Source organism: Larimichthys crocea, chromosome XXIII, assembly GCF_000972845.2.
Source record: "Larimichthys crocea isolate SSNF chromosome XXIII, L_crocea_2.0, whole genome shotgun sequence".
Taxonomy (NCBI): Eukaryota; Metazoa; Chordata; class Actinopteri; family Sciaenidae; genus Larimichthys; species Larimichthys crocea.
Window position 1 is genome coordinate 11,290,396 of NC_040033.1, and position 14,821 is coordinate 11,305,216.

Below are 14,821 nucleotides of genomic sequence, written 5' to 3' on the forward strand. Positions count from 1 at the left end.
AATCTCATGCTGTCCATGTTTCATCATTAATCTGCACAATAATTACTATAAGCTGCACAAGATCTAGATAAGTATTGCCATAGTACAGCGTGCATATGACAAATCATACTGCGAGTTCTCACAGCCAACCCTCACTGAGTAAACTCACTGAGTTTCGATACACATTTGAAAACGGATAATTAAAAAGGAAACAGGTACTTCAACACAAAATGATGTACTTCTGTATTATAAGTAAGAGTGCAATCAGTCTAAGTACACGGACAAAAAAATGCCAGCCCCTTTTTCAAATAGCTAACAGCCATTCAGTTAACTGTTAATGTGCTTCTTACAACAAGTCATCATATCTAGTGCAAACTGTTTGCATTAAGTTAGCATGGAGCTGCAAGTTAAGTGTCTATGGGGTCTTTTTATCTCCTTGGGGACCTTACAGCCTATTACATCGTCGAACAGAGTGTGTCTTTTTAATCTCATAGCACAATTAATTAGACAGGAGAAAAGTTTCAATTTTAAATCATATTCCCATTTGGATAATTAGAAAATGCAACTCGTAACTCAAGAAAAAAAAAAAAAAAAAGGGACTCTATTTGTCTATGCTGAAAAAAAAAAAACCCTCCCCATCAAAGGTTTCCGTGGAGGAGCTCATCTTGTACAGTGTGTAGCCCGATGAAGGGAGAGCCAGCCAGCCAGCCTCTTCTTGGCCTGGGCGATTTCTCCCAAATACCTGCCAAGTGAGCCAGCTGAGGAATGCGTTCACGTGATGTCATGCGCTGACATAACTGGAGAGTAAACCGATTCCCCTTTTCAACCCTGCACAGGTCCGTAGCTAGAAGCCATGTGGAAAGGTGATATTCGGTACTCTCAACTGCTGCACGCCACACACCCAAACAGCTGAAATCTGTGATGAATGAGGGAAGGTGGCCAAATGTCTAATTTAAATATGAAATCGTGACTCATCTTTAGCATCTGTGTAGGACTAAACATGATGCACAGGGAATGAGCCGATACGTCTTGAATGTCAAAGTCAATCATCTTTTAAATTAGATTCTATATTTCTTAACTGCACCTTCCTCTTCTCCCTTGCCCTTTCCTGCATGGCTCATAGCTCTCATCCTCTGGAGGAATTTCCTCTGAGCTTTAATGCTGTCACATGCTCAGTCTCAGTACGGCCCTTGATCTGCGGACTGAGTGACAGAATAACACCAAGAGTGTGAAAACACTCTATTGAACTACATTAGGAGCAATCATTTTTTTTAGATCGCCAAACTAGATGAAGAAATTCCAAGTGATAGATTTTTTTTTCTTTCCCCCACAGAAAAGAGTCCTTTCTTTGTTCATAAATTTAAGTCAATTGCTGAGAGGCTCCATTTAATAATAGTGATTTCCTCGCAGAAAATCAATCAGCAGTACAAGAGGAAGACATGAATCATGGGTAGATGATGTCACACAACACAGAGATTTGTTTCACAAGCAAAAACTGAAGCAACTGTACATCCAGTTACATTTTAACTGACTAGTGTGGTAGCCTGTGTGGTAGCCTGTGCTTGAATACTTTTATACAGGTTTAATTCCCCATGTGAAGTATGGGCAATATTCAGCATCTAAGAATGTACCAAACAACCGTTTCACATATTTAGACCAGCTGAGCTATGCCAACACTTCCTGTGATATTAGGGGTGAGGACCCGCTAGTGACACTTTTGGTGTGATTCAGGACCACAGGGAAGTCACACCAGATGCATGCATGCACATATGTCTGCATGCAAATCATCTAGACATGTAGGAATAGTTCTTGTTGAGAACTGGTTCCGTGTGTTTCAATCCCATGAAATCGTTTGGCAGTTTATCTAACGATTCCCTTATCGATTCCAGAAAGCACGAATTACGTTGCGTAACTTCTTGCGGAAGTTACGCACGCTCGATTCCAGCAAGCGTGAGAAATTACGCCACGTAACTTACGCAAGTTTCGCACGTGCAGTGCACAATAGTAAACAATGTCACCCACTCGATTCAAACGCTACAAAGTTTGGCTGCATTTTACCAAAACAGATGGCAACAGCTCGACTTGAAATCATTGCAAAGTGGAGATAAGAGCATCGGGAAGGAACACGACGAACATGCAGAAACATTTGCGCACACAACATGCAATATTTTTAAATGAATGTCGTGTTTTTGACACGCTTCGGACTGGAGACGAATCTCAACCTAGCAGCAGGGGCAGCAGCCAGGCTATGACCACCTCTGCGGTTACTACGGAAGGTAAATAACACACCTCCATCATGTTAGCACGATGTGCTTCTTTGTAAAACATGCTATAACAGTTCACATTAAACGAATGCTTTCTGCATTACACTTAGAAGATGACCATGACGAGGGAGAGAGTCTGGCTGGCTCAGAGGCTGGCAGCTGTACTAGTAGGCTACTCGCTCCAGTTCACTACCTCCTCTAGCTGATGCTGATCAAACTGTTTGTTCTCCTTTTTTTCCCCAAATGAGAATCGATAAAGAATCGAATCGTTAAGCAGAATCGATAATAGAATCGGAATCGTAAAAATATTATCAATTCCCATCCCGAAGGAGGAGTAGTGCTCCTTATGAAGAAGGCTTTGCCCCTTGATAGGAGCGTTTTTTTATGCTTGAAGGTCTATTCTGCTTGGCACAGAAGTGCCAACTGACACATGATGTCACCTAAACAAAAGCACACAACCCTGCCAAGACTGCCACTGAGCTTTGACAGCAACATTAATTGAGTTTCATGTTACCCTGAATACTGGCATGGCACAATCAATAAAGCTACTTGTAAGTTAAAAATGAAGTCCATTTCATGAAATAAAAACACTCAATACAAATATTAAAAGTCACAAAGACAGATGAAGCTAGAGCAATATACACACAGGCCGAAACGGTAAAGCTCACACCTTCTCCAAAACCCGATACATTGCATTTACCCGTCCAACCATCTGTTGGTATTTAAAGGGAGGTCAAAGATCATCGGGTGAAAAGTTCAAGCGTTCCTTAAACAGACCACAGCAAATTAAATCATAATTACTAATAGACAGTTTAATTGCCTCACATAATCTTTAATGTTTGCGACAAAACAAAATGATCCCTGTCCAATGAAAGTCAAACAACACCATTACCGAGTTTGAAACTAAACAGAAAAACACCATGAAAGACAACTTAACCTGACTGAATGACTATAACAGATTTTAGGTTCATACAGCCTTGGATGTGGCACGCTCATCACAGAAGCAGATGGATCATAGAAGGTGAGCAGAAATGTTACCCAAAGCCAAGCTTTGCGGGTAGTTGTAATCCCTTCTTTCTCCCACCGTTGGCAATGGGTTCCTCCTGAGTGAAAAGCTTTGTCACCCAGGCTGGGCTAACAATGCTAATGAGCCAGCTAATCAGGTTCAGATAGGACAAAGGGGTGGATAGTTCATGTGCTAGAAATTGACCATAATGGACAGGTCACAGAAGGGCTAAACGCCAATGGAGCCCCTACTGTGTGCCTTTTGAATGGCTCACTAATGGCCTTCAATTCAATAAGAATCAAGGCTGATGTCGACCATAATGAAAACACCTGGCCTTTAAGTGCTGGTCAACGGCAAGGTTTGGTCAAGATTCTCTTCCTAACCAATAATCAATTGATTTTGGTCCATCTGGGGTGCAAAGTAGTAACTGTGGTAAACCACATAATCAGATTATGCAGCCAAACAAAGATTTCGTCATATGGATAAAGGCACAGGGTGACAAAAGTATACATGTTTCGCCACAAATAGGGCTTGTGACAGCTTAAAAAGTTTCGAAGTATTGTTTTTTTTTCCAAAGCTCACAGCAGCAGGTTTAAACCCATGACGTGGCCATTGGAAAAACTAAAACTTCACTGCCTCTGTTATGTGTTTGGATGCCCCAGAACAAGGCACTCAATACACATTTATGTGAATGGAGATGCTCAACAGCAAACATTACAGGAATGTGGTTGTACTGGCTTCTCTTTGGGGAGATGTTTAACTGTCGTGCTGTAACGCAAAACTAAGCTGAAAAAAGGCACCCAGGGGTAACTTTAATAGATAGAAAAAAAGAAAATTATTTTCACAAACCTTTTTTAAAAAGATGAACCACTCTCTAACTATTCACTGAATCACATTCATCAGACAATGCCAGAAATAATAAATAAATGAATTAATGAAAAGTGCCAATTTGAATGTCTCACTTCACTATAGATATAAAAGACTGCTAAAGATTTGTACTTTTTTCACTGAAATCTTTGGAAACATCAGCACAGAGATCCTCACATGAAGCTCTTACTTAATACACTGGCACTATGCCAGCAGATTTCAATGGGCTGCTCTGATGCAGATGCAACCCTGCATGCCAGGTGCCCTTACATCTGTTGCTCAAAACAGCCAACAGCCAGCTCGTTCAGCTGTGATCTCGGGGACAGTAAACACAAATGTATAAGTAACATAATGAGGCTGATAAGCCATGGTGTAAAAGGTGAGTCATTATGACAAGAGAAAGCAAATGTGTGGAGCTGAAACCGCTATGGAAATGCAGAGTGAGGGTGTGGGCAGAAAGAACAATTTGAACGTACAGCTGACTGTATCATGCTTTTAAGATGATTTGGAGCTTCGTCTTGTGACTGCTCTACATGTCAGCTGTGTGCGTGTCTATTGTGCCTGTGTGTGTGTCCACCATCTTTTATTGCCCGTCACAGTTTGTGAGGAATTAGTTCCTGTGGAGGCCTGAGGCCATACAGTGGCAGTAGACTCAGGATAAGGAGGTGCCATGTTAGCAGGGAGGGGAGGGGAAGAGGAGATCAGCTGACACAACTATGTCAGTTTATCATCTAAAGGCTTGAGACAATGTGACAGGCCAATGCACAACAAACACACATACAGTGTCTGACAACCAAAGCACGGCTACAGAAAACTAGTTCAATTTGGACTTAAATTAGCCAGAGGAGAGTAGATGGCTCTTGGTGTTTGTCTGCTCCAGTGAATTAACGTGTGAGCAGAGAAACAATCTGTGGAGCACGTTTAGGAAGATGCCTTTAAACCCCAGCATTACCTGATTAAGAGCACTGCTGCTCTGACAGTGGAACATGTAATTGGACCAGACAGAGCAAAGAGCAAAGTGAAGCAGCCTTCTCTCGCTCGGTCATTCCCTCCATTTACAGTCCTCTGCTGAAACACTTGGCGACAGCCAGGTCAGGTAGACCCTTCAACTATGTCTACTTAACCTTTATTTAGCTATTTAGCACAGCAAGTCATTGACAAAAGGTGACTAACAGGAGCTAACGTGATATTTTTTTACTAATTGGGGTTTCTGTGAAATCAAAGATTATAGGTCCAGGTTTGAAGTAAATGTGTTGAGATGTCTATAGTATAATATTTGGGAAAAGAGTGTATTTGTCACCTCCTACCCTTCCTAATAATAGCTACGTTGAGAATTACCAACAAGGTATTATAGAGATAAATTCAGATCTTATTGGGCCACTCACAACCATTTATCTAATATGGAATTAGACTGCGTGTCCCAATTAGTGTTCCCAAACACTGCCGATAAATTATCTTAATATTCAGTTTTTAATGATGGTGAACTATATGACGACATCTGTAATTCTGTCATTACCTGTTATTTTGATTAAAAAGGCCAAAGAACCCCACTCCTACACTGACCTTTTAAATGAAGATATTGTGTGTCAGCTTCTGTAGTGGGAGCATTGGTGTAACAACATGGCTCTGAATCTCCTGTGTAATCTCCTCTCCAATGAGTGCTTTTGTTTTGCACTCCACTGCCAGATGAGATGGGAGGCGGTTTTGTTTTGACGGCCCGCCACATCTTCAGGTGCCAAAACCACAAACCTCTGGAGTAAAAGGTATGAATGGTAGCACTTTAACGTGCAAACAAACACATGCACTTACATATGCCATGTGGGACAAATATGGGCGCGTGTGATGGGGGGGAAGGGTGTAATTAAATTATGTCGAATTTCAGCACCTGGATATATTAAACCAGAAATTGTTTTGTTAGCATTAGTATCGGGAAAAAAAACACAAATGGCAAAAAGAAAAATATAAATCTCTATAAACTCAAGAACTTGCGCAGCAGGAATTATTTGTCACTGTGTTAACAGCCATGTTGCTGTCATGTTTTTCATTGTTGCCCATTTGATTCTGTCCTTTTCATGTTGCGGCAGTGGTGGGGGTGTATTCATCTCAATTTCTACAACATATGTTGTGCATGTTCAATACCAATTATATTAGGGGACGGTGGAAAAATGCTTTCTTGTCCCTCTACCAACATTAAAAATGTGCAAAACCTACCTTAATTTATTTAATTACTATCAACAGGGCCTATACAAACTAAACCCCAACATTACATCTATTTCACTAGCAAGTAATGTATTCTTAGTCAAAGCCTGACATTGCTTCTGTCTCCAGTCCATGAAAGAGCCATACTGTTTCATTTGAGTGACGTATTCCTTCATTACAATCAACACAACAGGTGCAGTGTATTTTTCTGAGCAGTTCCTACTTGCAAAATAGAGTAAACACTGAACCTTCATGTTTACATGGTATAAGCATCTTAGATAGGGTTGCAAAGGGGTAGATTTCTGGAAACTTTCAATGGGAAGTTAAGTTGGGGAATTTCCATAGGAATTATGGAAATTTATAGGAATTAACTGGAAATTGGGGGTACTTTAAACGAACTGTATCATATCCAAACATAAATATAAACACTGTTTTGTCATAAGCAGACATCCATGCAAAATAATTAAATTAAAAAAACATGACATGTTTTAATTATTTTATTGAACAATATTATGTAGTCCACAGGCTTACTGGTGTGGCTTCAATAGTCTTGTGCTCTGGGCTCCAAAGTGTGGCCCAGGGTTGTAGAAATCATCTGTGCATGTGATGGAGGAATGCACAGTGCATGTAGGGAGCGTGGCCTCAATAGCTCTGCAGTAAGCAGTATGCTATGTGCATGTGATGGAGGAATAGCAGATATTCAGGTGTACTTGCATGAAATCTGGTGTTTTTTGTCAAGATTGTGCTAAAAATATTTTCCCACAACAGTATTTAAGTTCCCTGTTAAGGGCCAATTGTTTTTTCTATTAATCTATATCAATTTTCAGTTTATTCCCGTTTATTCCCAAAAAATCCCGTTAATTGCCATGGTAAGTTTCCAACTTTGAAAATTCCCAGAATTTTCCAACCCTAATCTTAGACATATAATCTATAAAAATAAAATTTAGGGTTTTCATAAATGGAGCTGGAATAATTATATCCACCTCGTCAATAGAGAAAAACTACTTTCTTTTCTTTTCCTAAATTTCTCTTTGGTTGTTCAGTATCAGGAGGTTTGTTTGATGTGAGAACATTTTCTACTATTCTCCCTGGTCTGGTGTCGCCCTATAGTTTTAGTCCTCATCATATTTCTTCTCAAATGAGGGGAAATAATTGGTACACTCTGTTCTACTTCACTGTACAATACTTAAAAGAGCTGATTCACATGCACACCGTGTTCACCTACTCATATTGGTCGTTTCACTCACCATTTACGGTTCATTGTGGGAGTTAACGGGGCGTGATATGAGGCTCGTGAACCTGTGCAACATTTTATGTTCTCAGCAATTAATAAAAGGAAAACAAGTACTTCAGGCTGATGACTCTGTGCTTAATTTAGCCACAATAACCTACAGTATATGTGAACTGTACATTATGGGTGGAAAACACAGGTCAGCTAAGGAGATTCCCTTCCCTGATGAAAACAGTAAAGATAAAGCAAGCAAAACCATATTATAGGTCACCGAGGGAACACTGCTGAGTCAGCACAGAGCGAGAGACAGTGAGCGAGAATGTGAGGGAGAGAGGGAAAGAGAAATCATACTGGTCAGAGTTTGACCCTCACAATGTGTACAGAAATGAAAAGCCTTAAACTGAATCCCCACATTCCTCTGGCTTTATGACAAGCGAGTGAGAAATGCTCCTGCTCTGCACATGTCATTCCATGCTACCTTAGCCCCGGCCTGCGATGCTGGTGAACGTATGCCGTTTACCTCCACTGCAGAATAATACTGCATGCTGGGTTTTTTTTCTCTTTTTTGGGGGGGCGATTCGCGCTGCATATTTTTGGACCACCCACCCAAGTCCGGCAGGCAGCTTGCTCAATCCAAGTTTTCTCGCCCTCCCTCGGTGCCAAGGATTCCACCCTGGGCAGTGGGAAAGGTGCCAACCACATGCTAGCACCCAGTGCCACAAACACATTGTGGAGGGGGGGAGGGAGCAATTCACTCACACAAATTAAGACTTCAAAGCGCACTGCTTAACCTTTATGTACGACTCCGTCCTGCCATGCATCAATTTAGAGAATACCTTTATGATCCATCTTCGTCTTTCCTTGGGGTCTGTTTTTATACGCCTTTCCATAAAGAGCTTTATAAGCTCCATGTGTAAATAAGTACTTTTTAAATTGCATATTTTATCATCATCATCAGAGCAGTGATGACTGTGGAAAGAAAAAAGGAAGCCCAGCTCGTCTAAAATGAAAATGAGGTGCTTACAGTACACATTCAAAACAGTATCCGTTATTAGATCTACTATGTTGTACAGCTACGCAATACCAGCCGCACAACACAAGGGAAAACAGCTGCAGAAGCATTGTCACATAGTCATGTGACCTCTGTTGCCTCCTCTGTTCAAGCCAAACTGGCTAAGGGGCACCTTCTCGGCGATGAGCAGTAGACACCACAATATCATTTAGCTTGGGAGATCAATATGCACTTTGCAGTAGCTGACCTACATAAGTGGAGGAGCGTGTACAGGAGCGTCTGTGAGCCTCAAGTTCCTTGGAGCGCCTGGTCGGAGTCTCCATGGGAGTAAAGCATGAGGCAGCTGATGGTGTGCTGTTACAAATCTCAGTTCTGAAAACATTACAGATTCAAATAATGAGCCGCGTCGCTCTAACATGAACCGACATGAAAATGATAACAGACAAGTCAAGGACACTTCCAACGGTGCTTTTGTTTGCCAACAGAGCTGAAAGGTTTTTCAGTGTTACTTTTGAGAGACATTCTCTTCCATGGCCTGTCATCACAGATTGGACTTCTTGATAGCCAAACACTGGGCAGGCGGACTAAAAAAGGTGTAACTTATCCAAGAGTTGATACAGGCTCCAATGCTGGATTCAATATTCTCTGAAAACACGTAATGTCCTTCTCCTGTTGATCACGAGAAAAAGAATAATTCAGCTTATATCTGTCTGCACGTTGAATCTTCAACTCTTTCACGACAAGCACTGTGCTTTCTGGGTAACACAAAAAAAAACTTGTACAGGCTGTTGTTAACAAGACAGGATCTACTCTCAACACAGATAAATGGGTTGGCTGATTTGAGGTCAGCTAAACAACACAATAACAACATGCCTTGAAGCAGAGAGAGAGTAAATACTCCCGCTCCTCCTCCTCCTCCATGTCAAAGCCCTCTCAGCGAGCTTTCCATCAACCATCTCTGCCTCGCTTTAGACGTCTCTCCTCTGCCTTTTTTCCCCCCTCCCCTCCTCTCTCCCTCTGCTGTAAAAACCTGGCCATTTCCCCACAGCTCATCCCTCACGCCCACCCAGGACCTGTCACACTGCTGTTTCCATGACAACACAAACGCAGAGACAGCAGGGTGAGATGCCCAGCGAGACAAGGCAAACAGATACCAGGGGGAGCGGTGCATCATGTCAAGAATACACTGTGGACCTTATACGGCATGTGATGGACAGATAACACAATGTAGTCCGATCTGTTACATCTTAACTTGCGGGGGGAAAAACCACATGGTTTCTTGTGTGTTTGTCTGACTTGTCTTATCGCAGCCAAAGTCTATCAGTTCGGTCTAACTATCTAAAGGTTATTTATTAAATAAGAAAAACATAAAAGAAGGGGAAATTCTCATAAATTAAGTATTCTTTAAAAACGGTCTAGCATTTTTTCCCATTCCTTGCTGTATGTTTTTGAGAAAGGGCATTTATACTTTGCAACATTCGTATGACAGCCCCAAATCCTGCTGGCCTCTTGGTGCTGGATGTTGTCATTTGACATTGCTTTAAAAAAAAAAAAAAAAAAAAAAGAGTAGCACATGAGTACAAGTTAAAGAGCCGCCTGTGTGAGAGAGAGAGGAGTGTGGTGTTGTTCAGAAGCTGGCCATACTAAGCGGCAGAGACAGGGATGTCATTTTCCAGCCTGGGTCGAATGAGTCAACTTAATGTTGTTAGCAAAGAGAAGTGTGTGGAAACAAGGAACCGTGTATTTAACTAGTCGAATGTGACGTGTTTACAAAGAGACTTATGTCATTTTATGACGTAAGTATTGCTTGGATTGTTTATTTATCATCTTTAGCTTCAACACAATATGGCAAGATTTCTCAGACATGAAAACTATTAATTTTCATTTTTAATAAATCTGATAACATATTGAAATTGCTTGTGTTGACCAACCAGTCTGAGCCTTCAAGCATACTCAATTCACTATCGTAGAAGACAGGCAAATGTTAAAATTTTCAACTTGCAACCAGAAAAGCTTTAAATTTGACAAATGATTAATCTTTTATCAGAATGTTCGACTGATAGACTATTTTATTGACTGGCTAATGATTTCGGCTCTAAAAGCCTAGAGGCGAGCTTTGAAGACGTGTTATAAATGTTCTAAAACTGTTCGTGATTTGAATGGAGCTTTGATTACAAGCCGGAAATAAGTTCAGTTGTTAAGATAAGCGTAATGCCCTAATAACAATGGGCCAGAATTTCCTGGGGACCTCATGTGATTTAGGCATTTACCCTATCATTTGTGTCATGCGGTGCATTCACTTTAGATAAAAAAAAAATGCACATTTCACTTAGATTTACTGACCAAATTGTAGATTATCCACAGACAGAGTCTGTGTAGCTCAGTGAAACTCGATTCAATCGAAACTCGATTTTGTGCTCAATATTTTGTTGTTCAATCAGTATTGACCCAAAGTATACTTCTCACTGCAGCAACCCCAAAATATTGAATAAAAGTAAATTTAAAGAAACAGAAGAAATAAAAAATAAAATACAGAGCTGTTTCACAGAACGCTCAAGACAATTATATATGATTCAGTTTTTTTTCTTGGCCTTGCTAGTCAAAGACAGAAGATGTTTTAGACTACCTACAACTTTGGAGCAATCTCTGCAGTTACTGTATTTTGCACCATCTTATAATATATATGATCGTCAATACAAAATAGCATTTAAGTTTAAGGTTATAGCACAGATTGCATCGTATTAGGCCAATAGTGACAGACAAAATCCCCAGAACTAGCAGCGTATACTACAGAACAAGGGTCAAACTATAACTGTGTCGCTCAGGTGATGCAGCAAAGCGACTTATCACAGGGCAAAAGTCATAGATTACAAAATGAGAGGTTGCACTGGAAAATGCTGTTTTGTTTATAGAATTAAGAACACACACTGAACAACCCAAAAGAGCCAAACGGCACCACAGAAAGACGAGTTTGTGTGAAGGAAATTACAGGGCTGAGTGGCTTCCAGACAGAGAGGAGAAGACAGCTAACGAGGGATAGATAGAGATTGTTTCCGAATCATGTGACAAGCCGGGCATTACTGTCACACACCTGTTGCTAGAGCCATAGTTTACAACGTGTTCGGGGAGAGACTTACTTCAGAGGTAACACCCGTTACACAGGCTATGCTAAGGCAGTGTGAGAAAACCTCCAGTCAGTTATCCTTGTGTAAACATCCACATACTTGCATACACACTCGCATGAATTCCTGGACTGTCATCATCCCAACAGTCATCCTTCTGCACTGTCAAAACAACATGCAAGTAACGTAATCAGCCAACGGCAAAACCCTCTGTTATATGAATATAATAACAAGGTTTCCAAAATCTTTCTTGTTATGGACCCCTACAATTGATGAAAATTAGGCTACAGACCCCCCAATTTGAGAGGATTTCCTCCTCCTCTGAGTAATATTTAATAAAGTTAAGGTTTATAAAGTCTTCATTGTCAATCAATGATGAAATCAGAAAGCTATCAAAACAGCCAAACCCTTTCCTTGTGCCATCTTTCTAAAATGGAATAAATCTTTAAAATACTCTATTCCTCCTTTTGCCCGGGACCCCCTTACAACTGACTCCAGTTGGTCCCCGGACCCCATTTTGAGAAACCAATTATACATAAGTATGTTTTGACCTTAAAATGAAACAAACAAAAAGCAATACTAGGTACACACTGTAGGAATGCACGATTCTCTCTGTGCAGGACTACGTTTCTTTCAAACAAGAAGAGGATGCTTCATGTCCTCATCTAACACTCCCAAATCTAAACCGGGTCAGTTTGGAGGGAAACTTGACTTCTTGACTTGTCCTGTCTTCCAAGGACAAACGGTTTGATCAGCCACAAGCCACAAAAATAAATACTTGTATATTTTTTGTTTCACTGCAAATCAAAACGTCAATAACTTACACTGAAGAATATATAAAGCTACTGAGGCTGACAGAAGGAGTTTACATGCACACATACATGACATGCAGGTTTCTTTAAGCTCAGCCATTTAAAATGCATCTGGGCCTTTTTTTTCAATGTGCTGTCAACCACATTTTCACCATGCTTACTTTGCATGTGACTACCGGTACATCTGTCTGAAAACCAAGTCATCACATCTGCACAAGTTGGAGCCAAATCGCAGCTGGACAACATGTCACGTTAAATCTCCCTGTCTGTGATGTGTGTGACCAGGAGCACTGTGCACCATCAGGTGGGTTAGGGTGATGCAACAGAAACTGCTCAACTGGTTCCACGGGATGCGTTCCTCCAGCATTACTGAGAGGAGCGCTGACAATCATTGAAATGGCACAAGCTGTCTTTGCCTGTATAGTCCTGAATCAGTCAAGCAGGAGAGCCCTTAAAAGGAGTGCAGTGTACTCCCAAACACAGGCACAACAAAGCAACACACATAAGCAAGCATCCCCCCTATATACTGCCTGCCTGCCTTACATTTTCAGGGTGCATCTCCTGCAATTTAAAGTCTGGCCTTTATTTACATCTCATCATTTTTTAAGTTATTTTGGACAGCAACACCACCAAGAAACTGCAAAAGCCCTGTGCAGACTTTTTCCTCCCCTCATCTTGGCAATCTTAAAGTGAAAAGCAGTACAGGATTTCTGCTGTATAGCTCAGTCTATTGATAACTTCTTTTAAATATAATAAATAAGTGCTCATCTTATAGCTCGGCTGCTAACACATAGCATATTAGTGGTGGAGCATAGCCAAACACAAGAGGAAAAAAAAAATGAGTGCACCCCCTTTTTTGTCAACTTACCTAACGTAGCAAGTAGTACGGGGGCATGGTTAACACCACAACAAACAAGGTTAAGTGCCCGCTCAAACACATGGTGGTGAGAAGTGTCCTGACTCACTCAGTATATTCCTGACAACGACGGTCCAAAAAAAAAAAAAAAAAAAAAAGAAAAAGCAGCAGCCCAGACTTAGCCCGCAGCTAAAACAGTTAGCATGCTAACTAACGTCCCTGCTGTTAACTGGCGAACTTAGAGTGTGTGTGTGTGTGTGTGTGTGTGTGTGTGTGTGTGTGTGCACCCGCTCACTCAGCACAAAATAAAACAATGACATATGAAAGTATTGTGCACGTTGTGGGGTTTGTACTTTTACCCCCCACCGCACCTAAAAAAAACGTACATGTCACCAAACACCACCGCCACCAAATTTTTAAAAACATATATATTTTTTAAAAAACAAACAAACGACATACGCTGCAATAACTCGCTTTGCAAAAACGCTCGCTTGTTAATTGAGTTCGCTGCAGAAATATAAATAAAAAACTATTGACACAGGCTTAGCCAAGAAGCTAACGCTGTGCTAATAGGCTAACGCCGAAGCCGAGAGCCTGTGCCAGACAGACACACAACCGAGATTGAAGCCCTCACATTGGGAGAACGGATTTCAACAACGCTAAAAAAAAAAACACACACACAACCACGTCCGTCCCTCCCCAGTCCTCAACAAGAGGCACCAACACGTGTGGCTACTTACGATTTAATACTTTCCTCCGTGTCCTCGCTGTTAAATTCCGTTTATCAGACGCGGCTCTGACCTTCGCGGTAGTGAAACAACATTTCTGCTGGCTAACTGTGCCGCCATGTTACTCCTGCTGTGCAAACCAATGCTGAGTGTTTATCTGGCTGGTAGCTGCTATCCTCCCCCACACCAAACCACATCACGGAGCTCCGAGCTGAGCACTATCAACTCAGTTACCGCCGGGGGTTTGTAAGCAACACTACGGTGGCAACACCAGGATGACACGGTGCTTTTGCGGGTTTAATGAATAGCATTAATTTGTCGACATTTAAAAAAATAAATAAAAAAAACCTGACAAACCACTAACAGTTAGTTAAAAAAACACCACCGAGTCACGCATGTCAGTGGCTTTAATTTGAATGTATGTTATCTACATACATCTAAAACTACAGCATGATCCCATTCCAGCTTAAGTGTATTACAAATAGACTTTCTACACCTGTGGGCTGCTTATCAAGACGTATGTACATTTAAGGTCATAAAGATTTATGTGAGCCTATAAAATGATGAGTGTAAGCACTGAGCCGCAAATTAAAAAAAAGGGTTGTTAAAGGGAAATGTAGTGTGGGTGAATCCCTTTTTAACGCATATCTAAAAGTTCAAATTTCAGGTTTGAAATACTACACTTGCTGTAACATTTTTATCACTTGACAGTAGCCAAACAAGTGACGAGACCGGGCGACATTTC

The 14,821-nt window shown here is 41.1% G+C and overlaps 1 protein-coding gene across 4 annotated transcripts in view; it reads right to left on the minus strand.

Moving 5' to 3' along the window:
- ncoa2 (nuclear receptor coactivator 2) overlaps positions 1-14,377 on the minus strand; it is a 53,342-nt gene extending 38,965 nt beyond the window's left edge. The window contains exon 1 of one of the 4 annotated variants that reach the window (XM_027274062.1): positions 14,089-14,377. The gene's annotated coding sequence lies outside the window, so the exon portion shown is untranslated. Of the gene's footprint in view, positions 1-13,360; positions 13,687-14,088 lie in introns of those variants that run through there. The other 3 variants (XM_010733967.3, XM_010733976.3, XM_019258546.2) reach the window with 3 other exon arrangements.
- Between the last annotated feature and the right edge of the window lie 444 nt (positions 14,378-14,821).